The sequence below is a fragment of the Tenrec ecaudatus genome, chromosome 12 (genome assembly GCF_050624435.1).
Source record: "Tenrec ecaudatus isolate mTenEca1 chromosome 12, mTenEca1.hap1, whole genome shotgun sequence".
Taxonomy (NCBI): domain Eukaryota; kingdom Metazoa; phylum Chordata; class Mammalia; order Afrosoricida; family Tenrecidae; genus Tenrec; species Tenrec ecaudatus.
This window is the reverse complement of record NC_134541.1, coordinates 21,072,077-21,088,545: the sequence shown is the minus strand read 5'-3', so window position 1 is coordinate 21,088,545 and position 16,469 is coordinate 21,072,077. Positions and strand designations below refer to the sequence as shown.

Sequence of the window (16,469 nt, the reverse complement as noted above, 5' to 3'; positions counted from 1 at the left end):
GCCACTGTCACTCAAATAAAACCAAAGGTCACCAGGGGGGAATCGGCAGGCCCAGTGCGTACCTAGCCAGCTGTGCACTCTCTGCGGGCACCACTTCAAGCCCAGCCTCACCACACAAAACTCATGTGGCTTATGCTGTTGTGGTGGTTACATAATCTGGTGTCAATTTGAGGATTCAGAGTGAAGGGGTGGAGTCCAGCCTGTCATTAGATAGTAGCTTGATGACCTCATTTGGGAGGTGCTAAGGAGATAAATAGGTCACTGGAAGCGGGACACGGGCTTGCTCCCTGTGGAGAAGACACATGGAGAGAGGCTGATGGAGCCAGACCTCTGGAGTTGGAGGTGCCACATGAGAGCCCTACAGGCGCTGAGATGCTTACAGCGCCACTGGACCCACAAGACTTCCCACCCACTGGCCAGTGACCTTCCTGCATTTGGCGTCATTTCATGTGTTTCATGAGTCTGAAGAGGACTTTATAGATTGGTATCAGATATACGGGCTAATATCAGACTTAAGAAGTTGATGTGGACTGGGCTGGGATGTTTTCTCAATATTCAACTGCTCTTGTATATAAAGTTCTTTCTTACACACATATGAGTGTCTATGAATTTGTTTCTCTAGTCTTCCCTCACTAACACAGCTGTACTTATTTTTGTATTTTTCAGGGTTTTTCCCCCTACATCTTTTATTGCTCCTTGAAAAGCAAACCTCTGAGACCTTTGACCCATCTGAAATTTATTTCAAAAGCGGAAGTGATCGATTTCCTTCCATGTAAAATAATGATCACCAATATAATTTCTTCCTGAGAGGTCACGGTTCAGTGCATTTCAGGGCTTCTTATTATCAATATCACCAGAGGCCTTGGCGCCTTTATTTTCAGCAAACCTCTAATGACCAACATAAAACAGTAATTCTGCTACTGGAATCATGTACACCTTTCTGTCTACTCAAAATCGCTCACGCATACTTTTTATCATAATGGACACACTGTTTTACCCAAACATTACATCACAAGCACATCTACCGCATAAGCTTCATGATGCTAATGTTTGAGAGTTAATGTGGCTCAGTAAGCTTCCATCACCCACTCCCCAGGTGACCGTGAAAAGCACACCTCTGGGCAGCCTGCAGGTGGGACGTCTTTTATTAGGTGTGCACAGCCCTGGCTTACCGGGTCACCAAGCATCAACATCGCTAAGCGGCTTTCTGTATAACTGACAAACATTTCCACCACGTGCTTTACAGGAAGATTTAAGAGTAACAGTTATGTGCCGTGTGTGTGTATGTGTGTGTGTGTGTGATGGTGGGGGGGGGGGTCAGCTTTCCAGAAAAGTCACTGAGTCTTGTGCCTCATAGAGGATAGAAAGACTGCCTTCCCAGCATGATCTGTCACGCTGCTGCCAACCTGCTGTGCAGTCCAGGTGCACCCTGAGTCACTGAGCCTGTCTCTGCTCCGCAGACAGCAGAGAACTTGCACTTGTCCACTTCAGTGATGGGAACAATGGCGTAACGACTGTCCAGGCACACAGCTGTTGCGGCATTTGCGAAGTTCTGAATTTCTTTCTGGTGGAAGTGCTGAGCAAAGGGCTTAGCCAAACACGACCCCGCCTCCCAAGAGATGGTACGGACTCTCCCTCTCCTCCCCACTGGGGAGGGAGTGCCCGCGCTCTCCAGGACTATTACCAGAAGGCTTGGTTGTGCTCTGTGATACACTGAGAGGTGGGTCACAGGGCGGGCCCAGGCAGCGCTTCCTTCTGTCACAGCCGGGCATCGGAACCAACTGGACAGCACCTAGCAATCGCCTTAACCGACCTTTCTTTACCATGAGGCTGAGCACCGTCTTGCACGTCCCTGACAGCTTGGTGGTAATGATCTCTTGCCCGTTTCCCTAAGGGAACAAGAGTTCCTGACAAAGGACGGAAACTGGTTCCTTGTCATCTGACAGAGATACAGCTCTGATTTATGAAATGATGGCAAGGCTGTCTCAATATTAGGAAATCTCTAAAGAGAATTAATTCCATTAATACATTACAGAAGCAAAATCAAAACAGTTTTTAATCAGATTAAATGAATTCTCACTCTTAAGAAGATTTTAAGCATGAAGAAAAAAGCTAGGATGGGGTATTCACAAGAAGCCAGAGCAAACATGACACCTCAGAGGGGAACATTCCAGTGGAGTGGCTCAGGGTTCCTGTGGAGCTCGTTGACAGCACAAGACAAAGAAAAGGGAATTCTGAGGCACAGACAGTAAAAAACAAAGTACTAACTAGTATTATTTGCTGCTGTGGGGACTGTCCCGTGTGAAAATTCCCTGGAAAACCATTAGAGCTAAGACGGCTGAAGAAAATGCTAAGCTACAGTAGCAACTCACAGAAACCACCCATTGGACATGAAGGAGGAAGGGCGTACAGGGTGTCAGTGGAGCATTCACATTTACAATCAAAGCTGGAAAAGACCTCAGGGTAAACCTACTAAGATATGTGTAAAATCTCCCAGACACTAACCACTCACCTGTAACAAGAACAAAAGGAGCACCCATAACCAGAGAGTCATAGCCGTTTCCTGGGGACACAGAGTGAACAGCACAGAGGCTCACTCTAATCTCGAACTCAGCACAAGCAAAATCACAGTTAAACGCCACGAATGGGACAAGCACTTTAACATGTCGGCAGGAAAAGCCGGGTGTTGAATACATGGAGGCGCACTCAAAACCCTCTACACTGCATGCTCGGACACGCATGTGTATTTGTGCGTGTGTGTGTGTGTGTGTGTGTATGTGTCAGAAAATGCTGTCAGGATTTTTTAAATGGAATTTGACAAGTTGAATCTGGTTTCTCTGTAAGGAGAAGGCGCAAACTAGTTTAAAAATGTTTCAAAGGGAAGAATGAAGAGGAACCTGCTTTACAGTCATCAAAAACGTGTGTTAAAGCTGAAATAATTCCCAGAGCGCACAAGTGGTACGAGAATTGAACATCCAGGTAGCGAGCAGTTCTGGTTTAAAGCAGTTGCAGAAGGGAGACAAGTGAATAAGCATTGGGACAAGTAAGCTTGATCATAATTCATATACTTCATATAATAAAAACCAAGTCATTTCTAAATAGACTCAACAGAGTAACCAGCAAAACTACAAGGAAATAAGGGAAAAAATACGAGAAACCATATTTTAAGTTAATTTAAAAGTTATCCCCATGTAAGATTCAAAAGCAGGAAACCTCAAAAAATGGGGGGAGGGCTGAGATTTCATTGCATAAGTACAATAAATCTCTGAATAGTAAGAAAACCACCACAAGTTAAAACACAGGTGACACACTAGGCTAAAATGTATGAAAAATCCATGCATTGTAAATAACTACTGTTTAAAATGTATAACTACATAAAATAAGACAAAAACATTAGAAAAGGGGTAGAGAAAAGGAGCAAGCAATATAGAAAGCCATAGAGAAAACGCAATGAGAAATGATGTTCCAACTTATGAGTAATTAGGACTTTGATTAAGAGATTGTTCTCTCTCCTCAAATACTGGCAAAACTCAGACAATCAGTGCTCGTGGGCCATCCGAGAATAAAGAGTTAAAATTGTTATGACGCTCAGGGTAGCAGTGGCCAGCACACTCTTTCGTGGCAAACCCTTTGACCTAGCCATTTCACCTCTATGAACCCACCCCGGTGGAGAGTGGAGATAAGCACACACATTCACCCGATGTCAGGATGGTGACTCGGCACTGCTTGTCAGCATGCACATGGCCAGCTGGAGCGCACCTTCCAGAAGCGAAAGGGGTCCGTCCGTCTGCAAGACGGCTGAAGTCCTGCGTGTGCTGACGGTGCACGCACGGTGCAACATGCTGGCCTGCGCGTAATGCGGGATTATGGAATAAAGAGCAACCAATCCGGGTAGAATTGTATGAATATGAGCAGAGTAGCAACAAAGAAATGCTCCATGAAACAGTGAGCGACTACTGGGCTCTATTAGAGAGGATTTGTATTATTTATTATTATTATTCTATGCCTTCAATAGTGTGAGCATTTGTTGCAATTATTCGATGCTTTTGCGATTGAAAAATGACATTAAGGAAAAAAGCGAATTAAAATATTCATACCAGTAAGCTGTACGCACCCTGCGAATTAGGTGGCCTGTGCTGGGCCTGGTGGTGAGCTGGGTAGTTGTAATGGGACATGAACTACAGTGCGTGTATGTGTGTGTGTGTGTCTGCCTGTGAGTGCACCTGGTCATCCTCGCAGCTCAAGCAGCAGTGACGTCGCAGCTGGGTTGGAATGTCACCCTAACTGCCATCGCTGCCCTCTCGGTTTGCTGAGGTCCCTCCACGAGAACAGTAGCGACTGCCCTGTACAGGTCTGTGGGCACCACGGAGCTGGAGAGGTTCTGGCTACTCGTTCCTCTCAAGCATCAATTTCAAAGCAGACAAGGACCTTGAAACCATGAAATTCATAAAAGTACAATTTAAGGCAGAATCTGCAGGGTGTGTATGGGTTTGACACTCCAAAATCGCCCTAGGAATAAGTGTCGTATTATATTCTCTGTGTGAAGTTGTATACAAAAGCTGAAAGAAATTAACCCCCATACAGTGGAAATGAAAAAAAATTTTTTTTAATGGACTGTTCCACATGTGAAGAAGAAAAATCAGGTTCCCTTGTGAAATGAGACTCGCTCGTTCAGTCCTGGCTGTAAATGATAAAGCTGTGTCTTTTAGAGTTGTTGGTTGGCCTACTAAACCAAGGAATGCCGACGGCGGCAGTGGCTGGAACTGTGAACCATTCCACGACACTGCTGCAGCTTATCACGGGGTGGCACCAAGATGCCGCCAGTGTCTGTGGGCACAGCTGCAGATAAGCCTGTGTCACAGGCGAAGGAGCCACCAAGGCAATGGTATCAGCCATCACTCAGGGCAGTGGCTCACCTCTCTACCATACCCTTTCCCTGTCCTTGGCCAGTGGGAAAGGGAGCAGCTGTGGGGAGGGAGCCTACGCTGGGCCCTGGGGGGGGGGGGGGCAGGGGACTATGCCTTTGGGTGGAGGGGGGTTGGGAGAGACATTTGATGCCAGGAGTTATCCTAGTGACTCCATTGGAACCAGTGTCACACACTCTGAAGGGAATCAGTGTGTTCCATCTCAAGAGACTTCTGAAGCTGAAGATAAGTGGGCACGCGAGGGGATCAATTTGCAGCGGTGGCGCCACCACGACTAGAAAGAGAGTCGGGACCCGGAGTCCAGGGAAAGACAAGAATTCCGTGCCTCGGGGTCACTCACTGGGCGCTGCGCTGCTCTAGAGCAGCCTGAGAGGCTGAAGCCCCATAACGCCAGATCGCTCTGTGCCACGAAGATCCCTTACACGGTCCATGAATGACACCTCCCCAAACAGACCAGCCCGGCCCCCCGCAGATGGGAAAGGCCTTGTTCGCAGAGTGCATTGGAGGGTGGATGTCGGCACTTGTGTTTCAGTGAACATGTGACACCGCGTCGTTGATCTCCAGTTTTATAATATTTTCTGCTTTGTTTCTGATTGAGGTCCCCCCCCCATTCTGCCATTGCTGGTGTGTTGTTTGTTTGTATTCAGTCTTGTTGTTCTGGATATGAAACCTAGATTAGGGAAACCTAGAGAGACAACAACTGGGTTGCTCGATTAAAGGGACCTGGCAGGGAGGCTGGAGGGACATGGGCGCTCATGACAGGGAGGACCAGAAGAAATGGCCTGGCTGATGATTAAGGTGATGGACGCACAGCTCTCATGAAGGGGACGGAAGGACAGACATGTATGATCTGTGAGCTCTATGTCTGTGAAGCTGTTAAAATGAAACGAAGTTTAAAAACAAAACCCAAACAGGGCAGTTACTCTTTTTATCTGTTGCACATAACCCACTTGTTCTGAATAATCTCTAAATTATAATCTCTAAATCTCCTAAAATAATCTCTCTATCCATAATCTACATCTCTATGTAAGGAGGAACTGAGAGGAAACGGGTCACAAGCAGAGAAACAACGGCTTTTATTTTCTAGAAAGCATTCCAATTTGTACAAAGCACATCGGAAAAAAAATCTGATCGACTGCTCTGAGAAAACAAATATTATCTCCAACGATGTGACGTGGCCTTTGCACCACCGAACGCTCGTCGTGGGCGAGCCTGCTAATCCACCAGCCCTATCAGTGTTCCAGGGCTCTGACCAAGGAGCAGCTAGCTCATTGAACCAGGGGCCAAATCCACAGGGTGTTTGAGACCACGCAGTTTAAGACTGTCTAGTGTGCAGCATGAGACATCCCCATGGCAGTGAGGGGGTGAGCGAAGGGGTCCCGTCGCCCTGACATGTCAAAAGGCGGAAACTACTGCCCTGTCATGCCCTGCCAGTTTGCTGTTCACCTGCCTATGAATCTACCCCGTCCCGGGTCTGCTTAGCAGCGCCGCAAACAGGAGATCCACCCTCCAATGCAGAGAAGTCAAGAATCGAGCAAGCATTCTCGACTTAAGCTCTCATCAGCACATCCAGTCGATAACAGAGAGATGACAACTACGGAGTTAGAAATTTTAAAACCCATTTTTCCTGATTGTGTTAAAGTTGGTAGATTTAAAATGAGGAACAACAGGGCAGATTCTACTTGGGATGTGAAAGTAAGGGCTCTGTTTAGTATAAACAAAAACTTCATTTGCAAATGTGAGTCATGCCTCATTTGAATCCTGATTCCAGCCAACGGTAAGAGCTCTTTTCCCCCAACAACCGGGAAGCATGAACATGCACTGGTATGGCAGCTTATCTACTAAGCATTCATTCTGTTTTAAGCAGAATCACCGTGAGTCGACGCCCACTCTGAGTTACCCACCAAACAAGGACTGTGCAAACACCCCTTCCCCCAAGTCTGTAGTTTAAAAGGACAACAATGTGTTATCGTCCGTCCCATGATTCTATGATCGGAGCTGGAAGAGTCTTCTGCTTTACAGTGACCGCTGGAACTGGAATTCTCACAGGGCTGCTTCACTCATGGCTGGTGACAGCGGGGTGTCCAGACAGCTGGGGTCTGTCCAGGATTCACTCTCCACAGCCAGCTCGGACTTCCTCCCTGCATGCTGGTTTGGGGGTAGGCAGGCTTCAAACCTGGTTCCTGACTAAAGCTGCCGATTCTCTTAGAGGCTAGCCATGGATTTGGGAGCGTCACTTTCACCACATTATACCGGTCAAAGCAAGTTATAAAGTTAGTTCAAATTAAAGGGGAGGAGAAGGTAATGCCACATCGTCATGGGAGACGCTGCGTGTCTCTATCAAGCAAACAGACCTCACAGACAGGAGTTGACTCACAGTGACCCTGTCAGACAGAAGCAAACTTGTCCCTGTGATTTTCTGAGCCTGTAAATCTTTGGGGGAATAGAAAACTTCTTCCTTCCTCCTTGGAGTAGCTGCTGGTTTCAAACCGCTGACCCTACGGTTAGCAGCCTAACTCATACCTCACTGTGCCACCGAGGACTTGCCATACAGGGCAGAGAAGAATTGATAGCAGAATTAATGTTGCCTTGTGTGATCTTGGTATTGTGGTTATTTTCACAACAAAATGTCAAGTCTGTTAGTGATATATACTGGCTCATATCTGGGTGAAATAATTTATTGAGTGGAATTTGCAAAAATCCTCAAGTCTCCTCCCACCCTTAAAAAAATGGGCTTAGATGAAATTATGCCATGAATTGACAGCTGTTCAAGGTAGGTTGAAATACACGGGGGGCACATTCTAATTCTTTTTATATTTGAAATTTTCATAAGAAGGAAATAAACGGGCTTTCAAAAAGAAAAAGCTTGAGTCATAAATGAAGCTTAACTTTATATTTTAAAAAACAACAACCCTTTGTGTTGTTCTGAATGTTCCCTCCCTCTTTCCTTTGGAAAGCAGTGACCTTGGCCATGGACAACCAGATGCAGCCGCCCACCTCACCACTGCCGCAGCCAAGGCTGGACGCAAGGATCTGTTGACTTCCGGGCAGCTTTCCAGGACCAACTGGCAACCGAGGTCACGTCAACTCAAAGTGCTTCATTCATCGCCTGTGGGGCACTCTCAGCTCTCATTGCCCCAGCCCGCCCTCATCTTCAGACTGACGCTGCTGAGCCGGGAAGGAAACGGGACCAAAGACACACAGCAGGTGGTAACAGAGGCCTGCTGTTCTAACTCCTACGCGCAAGTTCGAGGCCACACTCACTCCAGATACAACTGAGTAGGACCACCACCTTACATCATGTGTGCATTTCACTCCAACAGGGGGCTCGAAGACCGCACGTGTGGAACGATTCCAGCATTGCCAGGTTTTCATGAAAGAGACTGGACAGGGCTGCCACGATCCTTTAACGTTCACACCTTCCGGTCACTGTCAGGAGAGAGAGCACCTTACTTCCTCCCGGTGGGCAGAGAGAACCCTGTTACGGTGGGGCCCAGAGACTGGACCAAGCCTCTGCTTTGACAAAGAGCACTCCAGCGAGCCCGGCCCTGCTCAGGAGTTCCTAGGGGCAGGACCTCGACGACCAGCCCATCTTCTGGTTCCAACAGCTGGATGTGCTGAAGGCACGGGCAGGAGGGACACAGAATGCGAGCCCACTTCCCACCCCAGATCCTGAAGTGCCGCAGCCATGTCAAGCCCCCTTCGGAGGCAGCCTCCTGTGCTCAGTAGTCACCGTGCAGCTGAGGGGCCCAGCCTGGAGCCTGCCGCCTTTCCCCGTTCCTTGTTTCTGTCACGTCACCAGCAGAAAGAGCCAGTTCCAGCCAGATGTTAGCAGCATGAATGTGGACACCGACTTCGTGGTCTCACGCTGTGAGTGCAGCGCTTAGCTGCTAATGGAAAAGGCAGCAGGGCAGACCCACCGTGGGGGAGAGCTGGTAGCTGCTTTCTCTGCTCTGCTCTGAATGTGTTCTCCTTTGGCAAGAGCCCTCCACGAGCAGCACCTAAACCTAACTCTCCGGATGCAGTCCGCTATGCATTGACCACCTTCATCTATGAACTTCACTACAAAAGTACCTTCCCAAACGATGCTACCTTATTTATGCTGTAAGATTCCCAAGGGGCGGGGGGGGGGGGGATATATATGAATCAGCACTCTTTAAGATACACCATTCCAGATCAAAATATAATACCTGCCTGTTTCAATTCAGGTTTGGGAGACACTGAACACAAGTTTGGTAAAGAAAAAGAGAGGTGTGTTTATTTAATAAATGCTCCAACGTATCCATGAACCAGGTGCTGCAAGATGGGGAGAAGAGAGAGAGAGATAAAAATCTGTAGCCTAAAGGGGGACAACACTGGAAACAGTGTGGGAATTGCGCCCAATCTGACCCCACCACACTGAGGTGAAACATTAAGGGTGTGCCACAGAACAGCAAGGGGAACAGAGCAACGAAGTCCCCAGGGGATACCAAAAATAGATTTGGGGGCCAAGGCATGGCACCCCATCAAACTCTCCCGGAAACCACTCCTAAAGGTCAACAAACAGACCTGGAACTATTTACAGGCTTTTTTTGGTCATTGTCATTGTTTCTGTTGTTGTTTTGTTGCTTTGTTTTGCTCTGTCTCGTTTTTGTGCTTATTATCTCTGCAGGTCTATCCAGATAAGGTAGGTGGGCTAAACAATCTGGAGGAGAAAACAACAGGACCGAAGGTTCCAGGGGACATAGGAGAGGGGGAGTCAGGGGAAACCCAGGGACAAGGGAACAACAAGTGATCCAAAATTTATGGTGAAGAGGGTGTAGGAGGCCTGGTGGGGCTTGGTCATGGTCAATGCAGCTGAGAGGAGTTACTGAAACCCGAATGAATGAAGGCTCAACATGATAGTGGGACAAGAGGAAAGTAAAAGGAAAGAGAGAAAAGAACTAGGAGGCAAAGGGCATTTATAAAGGTCTAAATACAGGCATGTACATATGTAAATATATTTATATATGACAATGGGGAAATAGGTCTATGTGCATATATTTATAGGTTTAGTACTAAAGTAGCAGATAGACACATTGGGCCTCCACTCACGTACTCCCTCAATGCAAGACCACCTTGTTTTACTGAACTGGCATTCCATGATGCTCACCTTCCCAACACAATCACTGAAGACAAAGCAGGTACATAAGCAAATGTGGTGAAGAAAGCTGATGATGCCCAGATATCAAAAGATGTTGCGTCTAGAGTCTTAAAGGCTTGAAGGTAAACAAGCAGCCATCTAGCTCAGGAGCAGCAAAGCCCACATGGAAGAAGCACACCAGCCTGCGTGGTGATCACAAGGTGTCGAAGGGATCAGGTATCAGGCATCAAAGAACAAAAATCATATCATTGTGAATGAGGAGTGTGGAGTGGGGACTGAAAGTCCACCCGTGGGCAATTGGACATCCCCTTACAGAAAGGTCGAAGGGAGGAGACGAGCCAGTCAGGGTGCAGGGTAGCAGCAATGAAACATACAACTTTCCTCTAGTTCTTTAATGCTTCTCTCCCCCCCACCCCCCACCACTATCATGATCCCAATTCCAGCTTAAAAATCTGTAGACCAGAGGATGCACACTGGTACAGATAGGAACTGGAAACACAGGGAATCCAGGACAGATAAACCCCTAAGGACCAATAACAAGAGTAGCGATACCAGGAGGGTATGGGAAAGGTTGGGAAAAAAAGGGGGAACCAATCATAATGATCTACATATAACCCCCTCCCTGAGGGACAGCCAACAGAAAAGTGGATGAAAGGAGACATCAGTCAGTGTAAGACATGACAAAATAATAATTTATAAATGATCAAGGGTTTGTAAGGGAGGAAGGGTGGGGGAGGAAGGGGGAAAATGAGGAACTGATATCAAGCACAAAGAAAATGTTTTGAGAATGATGATGGCAACAAATGTACAAATGTGCTGGACACAATGGATGGATGTATGGATTGTGATAAGAGTTGTATGAGCCCCCAATAAAATGCTTTATAAATGTGTGTGGGGAAGAGAGAATAACAAAATCAGTAAGGAAATGAAATCATAGGGTAGAGAAGTAAGTGGCATTCCGTAAGTAGTAAACTCCCATAAGTTATGGAAAACATACTTATGGAAAACATTCCATAAGTAGTCAAACTATAGCAGAGAAGGAAATGGGAGTGGTGGGAAGGTTACAATTTACATTAGCCTCACTGGTAAAGCGACTGTTGAGGAAGGGACTTGGGGCTGAGACAGTGAGCCACCTGGATATGTGGGGAAGGTCGTTCAAGGCAGAGGCATTAGCAAAGAACTTCAGGTAGGAATGCACCTGGCATCTTCGTGAACAGCAAGGGAGGGGGGTGGTCACCGGGGAGCATGGCGGGGCAGCAGTCTGCCCGGAGCCACTGGGGTGGCACAGGGCGGGAAGCACCACTCCGGGAGGACTATGATGCAGCAGCGTGGCATGATGCATCCCCCATTGGTGGCCTTGGAAGTTGTGTTGAAAAGGGACTATGGAAAAACCAAATGGAGAAACGGGGAAGCCTACCAGGAGGTTCTGACAGTTAGTCCAGCAGCAGACCGTGGCCTGAACCAGGCTGACCCAGAGAGAGAGCAGGGAAGTGGCTGCATTCTGGATATTTGAGTAAAGAACCAACAAGATTTCCTGAAAGACTGGACGCAGGTGTGACTGTTAGACCCATAGGCGTCAATGACACCAGGTTTTCTTTTTTTAAATCATTTGATTGGGGGTTCCTACAATTCTTATCACAACCCATACATACAACCATTGTGGCAAGCACATTTGCAGCAACATCAGATTCTCACGGAAACCACCAAGACACCTTTGAACCAGACAAGCATAGCAAAGTGGTGTCGTTTTGACTGGAGGGCCCCTTCTAGGGGCGGATCTGGGCTGAGCTGGTGAGGTCACAGTGTCTCAGGGAATCGGTCAGGTAGTTCCTGAGCAAGACAGCTATCCCGGGCCAATGCCCTCAGAGAGAGTGTGCTCATCTTGGCCCAAACCCACAGAGAAATGACAGAAACCTGGGGGTGGGGGGTGGGGGGTGAGAGCTGGAAGCAAGCCTGGGATACTCCAAGACAGCGGTACTCAACCTGTGGGCCGCACGATTCATAACAGTAGCAAAATGACAGTGATGAAGTAGCAACGAAAAGAATGTTATGGGTGGGGGTCACCACCACAGGAGGCACACTGTGTGAAAGGGTCGCGGCGTTAGGAAGGAAATGGAGAGACGCTGCTCTCAGAGTTTGCTGTGCAGACCTGGCCCTTTGGAGGCTGCCGGTCCAGCTCTGTCCAAAGGGAAACGGGTTCGTCTCACACACACTTGCATCCTGAACTGTGGCCCAAACATAAAAGTAAATTACTTTATTAAATTTAAAACCAAAACTAAAAAACAACAACAGTATAAATGGCTTTGTTCTGGGTGTGGTTTTACTTCTTGAAATGACATTTTTTTTGTTTTCATTGCATTTTTCCCATGGGGGTCGGATCCTTAACAGGATAAACAGCTTGCGGCCAGAGGGCTGGCGTGAACCTCTCAGAACATTCATTTGAAGAGGAAGTCTTTGGGCCGGCCCTGTGGTTGCGGGCTCCTCCCTTCATCCCAGGCTTGGTCTATAGTGTGACTTCTTCAAAGGCCTCAGTACAAAAGCCAGTGAGATCTGAAACACGCCCTCCCCCACCCCCAGGACAGACACTTGATCTCACGCACAAGAGGAAGCCCAGTCACAAGTCAGTTCCAGCTCTTGGCAACCCCGTGTGTGCCAGGGACCACTGGGCTTCACAGCGTTTCCAGTGGCCCATTTTTAAAAGACGGATGTGCGGGCCTTTCTTTCAAGGTGCCGCTGAGTAGACTGGAACTTCCAACCTTTCAGTTAGCAGCAGCACCAAGTCGGTGAGTTAGACGTTTGCATAAACAGGCACGCTCTCGTGTTGCTTGCAAGAGTAAGAAAATGGCATAAAAAACCTCTATAAGAATTATTTCATGACATTTTCCAAAATTACAAATATTCATTCTGACCCACTCAGCAATTCTGTCTCTAAGAATATAACCGATGGCCCTAGTTCACACGTGTGAGTTACCCTTATAGGAAAAGGTTGGCGATGACCACATTTACCATGAATCAAACCCAAACAATCCACTGCTGTGGTGGCATTTTGGACACAGAGCCACCCGGCAGGGCAGAGCAGGGCTGTGCCACAGGGTAAAACACTGCATCTTTCTCCCATGCAGCACCCAGTGGGTTTGAACCACTGATTTTTGAGTTGCAAGCCCAGTGCTTTCACCACTGTGCCACCGGGGCTTCCTTGTCTGTTAGCAGGGATGTTAAAGCAATGATGGTGCACGCCACATCACGAGCACAGGAGCTTGTGTGAAAAAGATGGGTGCTCTTTTTACTTCTCTATACTACTATGAGTTGATCTTTGAGACATTTTGTTTTATATATATATATTTTTTTAAATTGTGACATGAGGAAAAATATGCGTGTACTTGACCACACACACAGGCCAACTGGTGCTGGGAGAATCTACGAGAAACTGGTCACAGTGGCTGTGTCTGGGGCAGAGAACTGGGTGCCTGGGAGAGAACATTTCCTGTGAACCATTTTCAGTTTTGAACACTGAATACACTATGTGTCCAAACAAAAAATATCATAATTTGAATAAATGCATAGGTGGAAAAATGTTAACACTCTTCCCAAGCCTGTCTAGTACAACTTCTCTCTCAATTGAAGGACTCCTACCGCAGCCTGCAGCCCTGAGCCTCGCTGGACTCCCAGGGAGAAAGACCATACTTTTTACTCTCCTCAAGAATTATAGTCTTAAAAAAAAAAAGAATTATAGTCTTGCTTTACTATCAGACAGAGTATTTTAAACTTGATTACTGGATTGAACCATGGTATAAAATGATACTAGGTCAGCTGATCTCTCTCTTGACCCAACCTGAATTTGCTCTAGGCTTAAATATTTAATGCTTGTTCCAGGACAGAAGTTTCTAAATATCATTGGTGGTCTTTTATTTCTTAATCTTTGGTATTTTATTTTTTCTTCTTCATGGTTTCATTTTTTGATTGCTTTAGTTGGTTTCCCAGTTTATGTAGGACAGAAGGAGTGGATGCAGAGAGACAATAACTGATACAATGGTTAATTGGGACATGGGCAGGGGGGCCAGGGGGATTGGGGAGCAAACAATGAATGTGGGAGGGGGGCCGTAGCGCTAGAACTGATTGTGATGATGCATATACGTTTACAATTCTTTTTAAAAATGACTTAACTATAGAAGTTTATGCTATGTGAATTTTTTTTAGTAAGAAAACTCCTAAAAAACACACCCAAAGTTGACCAACGGTTACCAGGGGTGAAGAAGGAAGAGTGTTTGCTTGGGGCACTGAGTTGACGGTAATGGCGGTGGAATAATTTGCAAAGGGATGTCACATGAGAGCATCATCCAGGGCACTGAATCCTACAGGTAAAAGCTGTGGAACTAGAGAATGTTTTGTTGTGTACATTTGTGCCATAGTTAAAAAATACAATTACACAGATAAAAATGAGTACATGGAAGAAGAGAATGTTTTAACGTTGACTGTGGTAATGACTGTACAACTCTTCTTGCTATGAACCAACTATTGAATTGTGTGATGTGTGGATGAAGTGCCAATAAATCTGCTATAAATACATGCATAAAACTATCTCTCATGACTCTGAAAACAAAACAGAAACCAGTCTTGGAAGCTCATAGGGGTCACTGCGCCCTGCCCTCTAAGGTCACCGTGCGTCAGAGTTGACTCCCTGAGTTTGTCTGTCTGTGCTGTGGCCCAGCAGTCTGTATTTGACCACCCCATCGCCTGGGCGCGCATCATTGATGACAGTATGTGACCCCGTCCCTTTCGTAGTTGACCTGGCAGGGCAGTGGGCCCTCCTTCCTCCAGGCTGAGCCAACTCTCTGTGCTACAGACAAAGCATTCCTTTGGACTCGCTTTTGCATCAGAGACGCCCCGGGCCCACCCAGCGCCCTCTCTAACGCAACGGCCTGCGTTCCCCGAAGACGTTCTGCACCATCGGAGCCAGTCCAGACACAGCGGCCAGCCGGAGGGGAGCGACGTGGGAGCCGTACAGCCCACCGCTGCTACCACCAGAAAGCCAGCCAGATGACAGCCCTCTTCTCCCCACACGCAGATGAAGCACACGATGTCCACAGGGGTGCAGTGACCCGGCAGCACAAGGGGGCCCTGCTGGGATTCGGCTCAACTGGGGTTCCTCCACCGCAAGGCCATTTGGGTGCACATTCCACTCCGGCACACTTCTGACTGAGGAGCTCTGGGCTCTCGCCTCCGCCTCCCTGAATCCTACCTCTGTCTTAAGAGCCAGAGTTCCAGGGTCTGCTCCCTCAGGATAGCTGTGCCACATGGGGGTCGGAGCCCCAGGAGGTTCCAGGGGGGTCCTCATGCACCTGGCACCCCCTCCACTCCCGTAACAGCTTTCCTGCTAAGCATCAGCCCCGGTGATTGAGAACCTGGCGACTGAGCCCCAGTTAAACGTCTCCGTCAGGCCTTCAGCCTCAACAGTCTTCCTACTGGTTGCTTTCAGAACATTTGTCAAGGTCTGTAAAAAGATCGTTGTTTTTTCTGGTTACTCTCCCTTACCCCAGCCAGCTTGGCCCTAAGCTTTGTCAGGCCGAGCCTACATCCATTGCCACCGAGCACGGTTTCGGGGAAAGAGCAGATCGGGTTGTGGAAGCTGAGAGACCAAGCTGGCTCTGTGCCCCAGAGCAACAGGACGGCGTGAATTCCCGGGTCAGCCGTGCCTCATCATGGAGACGAGGATGCCTGGCTGATGTTCGGTGACTGAGGAGTATAGGAAGATCGAGCTTGCTGCCTGACCTGTGGTCAGCCCTCAGAAGTCCTAGCTGCTCCTAGTTTCCAGCTCGCCTCTGGCCGCTGGCAGGACAGAAGGCAGAGTCCTAGCTGAACAGGCACCATAAGCTCGCCCCTGCCCGCTCTTTCCCACCCTCACACTGCGAGGACGCCGGCAGGGCATCCACAGCCGGGGGCGTCTGTCTGCCTTCAGCGTTACTTAGCTCCCTCTCCTGGCCACCGCTGGTTCTTTCTGACGACCCCCTGGTCCCTCTATTTTAAGTGAATTCAACAAGTCAAACTTCAAATGCACTGCCCTTGTCCAGCAGGAAAGGACACTCTAAGTCTGTCCTCCTGCCTCTCTTGTGTTCCCTCGCCCAGAGTCGGCACTGGCCTGGCTGGAGCTGAGGAAGCCCCAGGAGCCCAGGGCCGGACTCCCTGATTCCACAGAGAGGTCACTCATTTCCCCTAACAGGTAGTCTTCAGTAACCTCCATTGGGTTGGTCAGCGTCATGCCTTGCGCATTCAAGTTCACTTAGAATGTTATCATGCTCAAAAGTCATGCGAACGACTGGGCTTGACCACTAGGGCCAGATTTCCCAGAATTCCTCCAGGATCACAGTAGCTTCTCATTCGGTATGGGGAGGCTGTGAAACAGGTGTTCTTAGCCAGATGGAAGA

General features: G+C 48.0%; 1 protein-coding gene across 3 annotated transcripts in view; it reads right to left on the bottom strand.

The window, feature by feature from the left end:
• ZHX3 (zinc fingers and homeoboxes 3) overlaps window positions 1–16,469 on the bottom strand; it is a 161,264-nt gene that overhangs the window by 11,222 nt on the left and 133,573 nt on the right. The gene's annotated exons all lie outside the window — the stretch shown is intronic.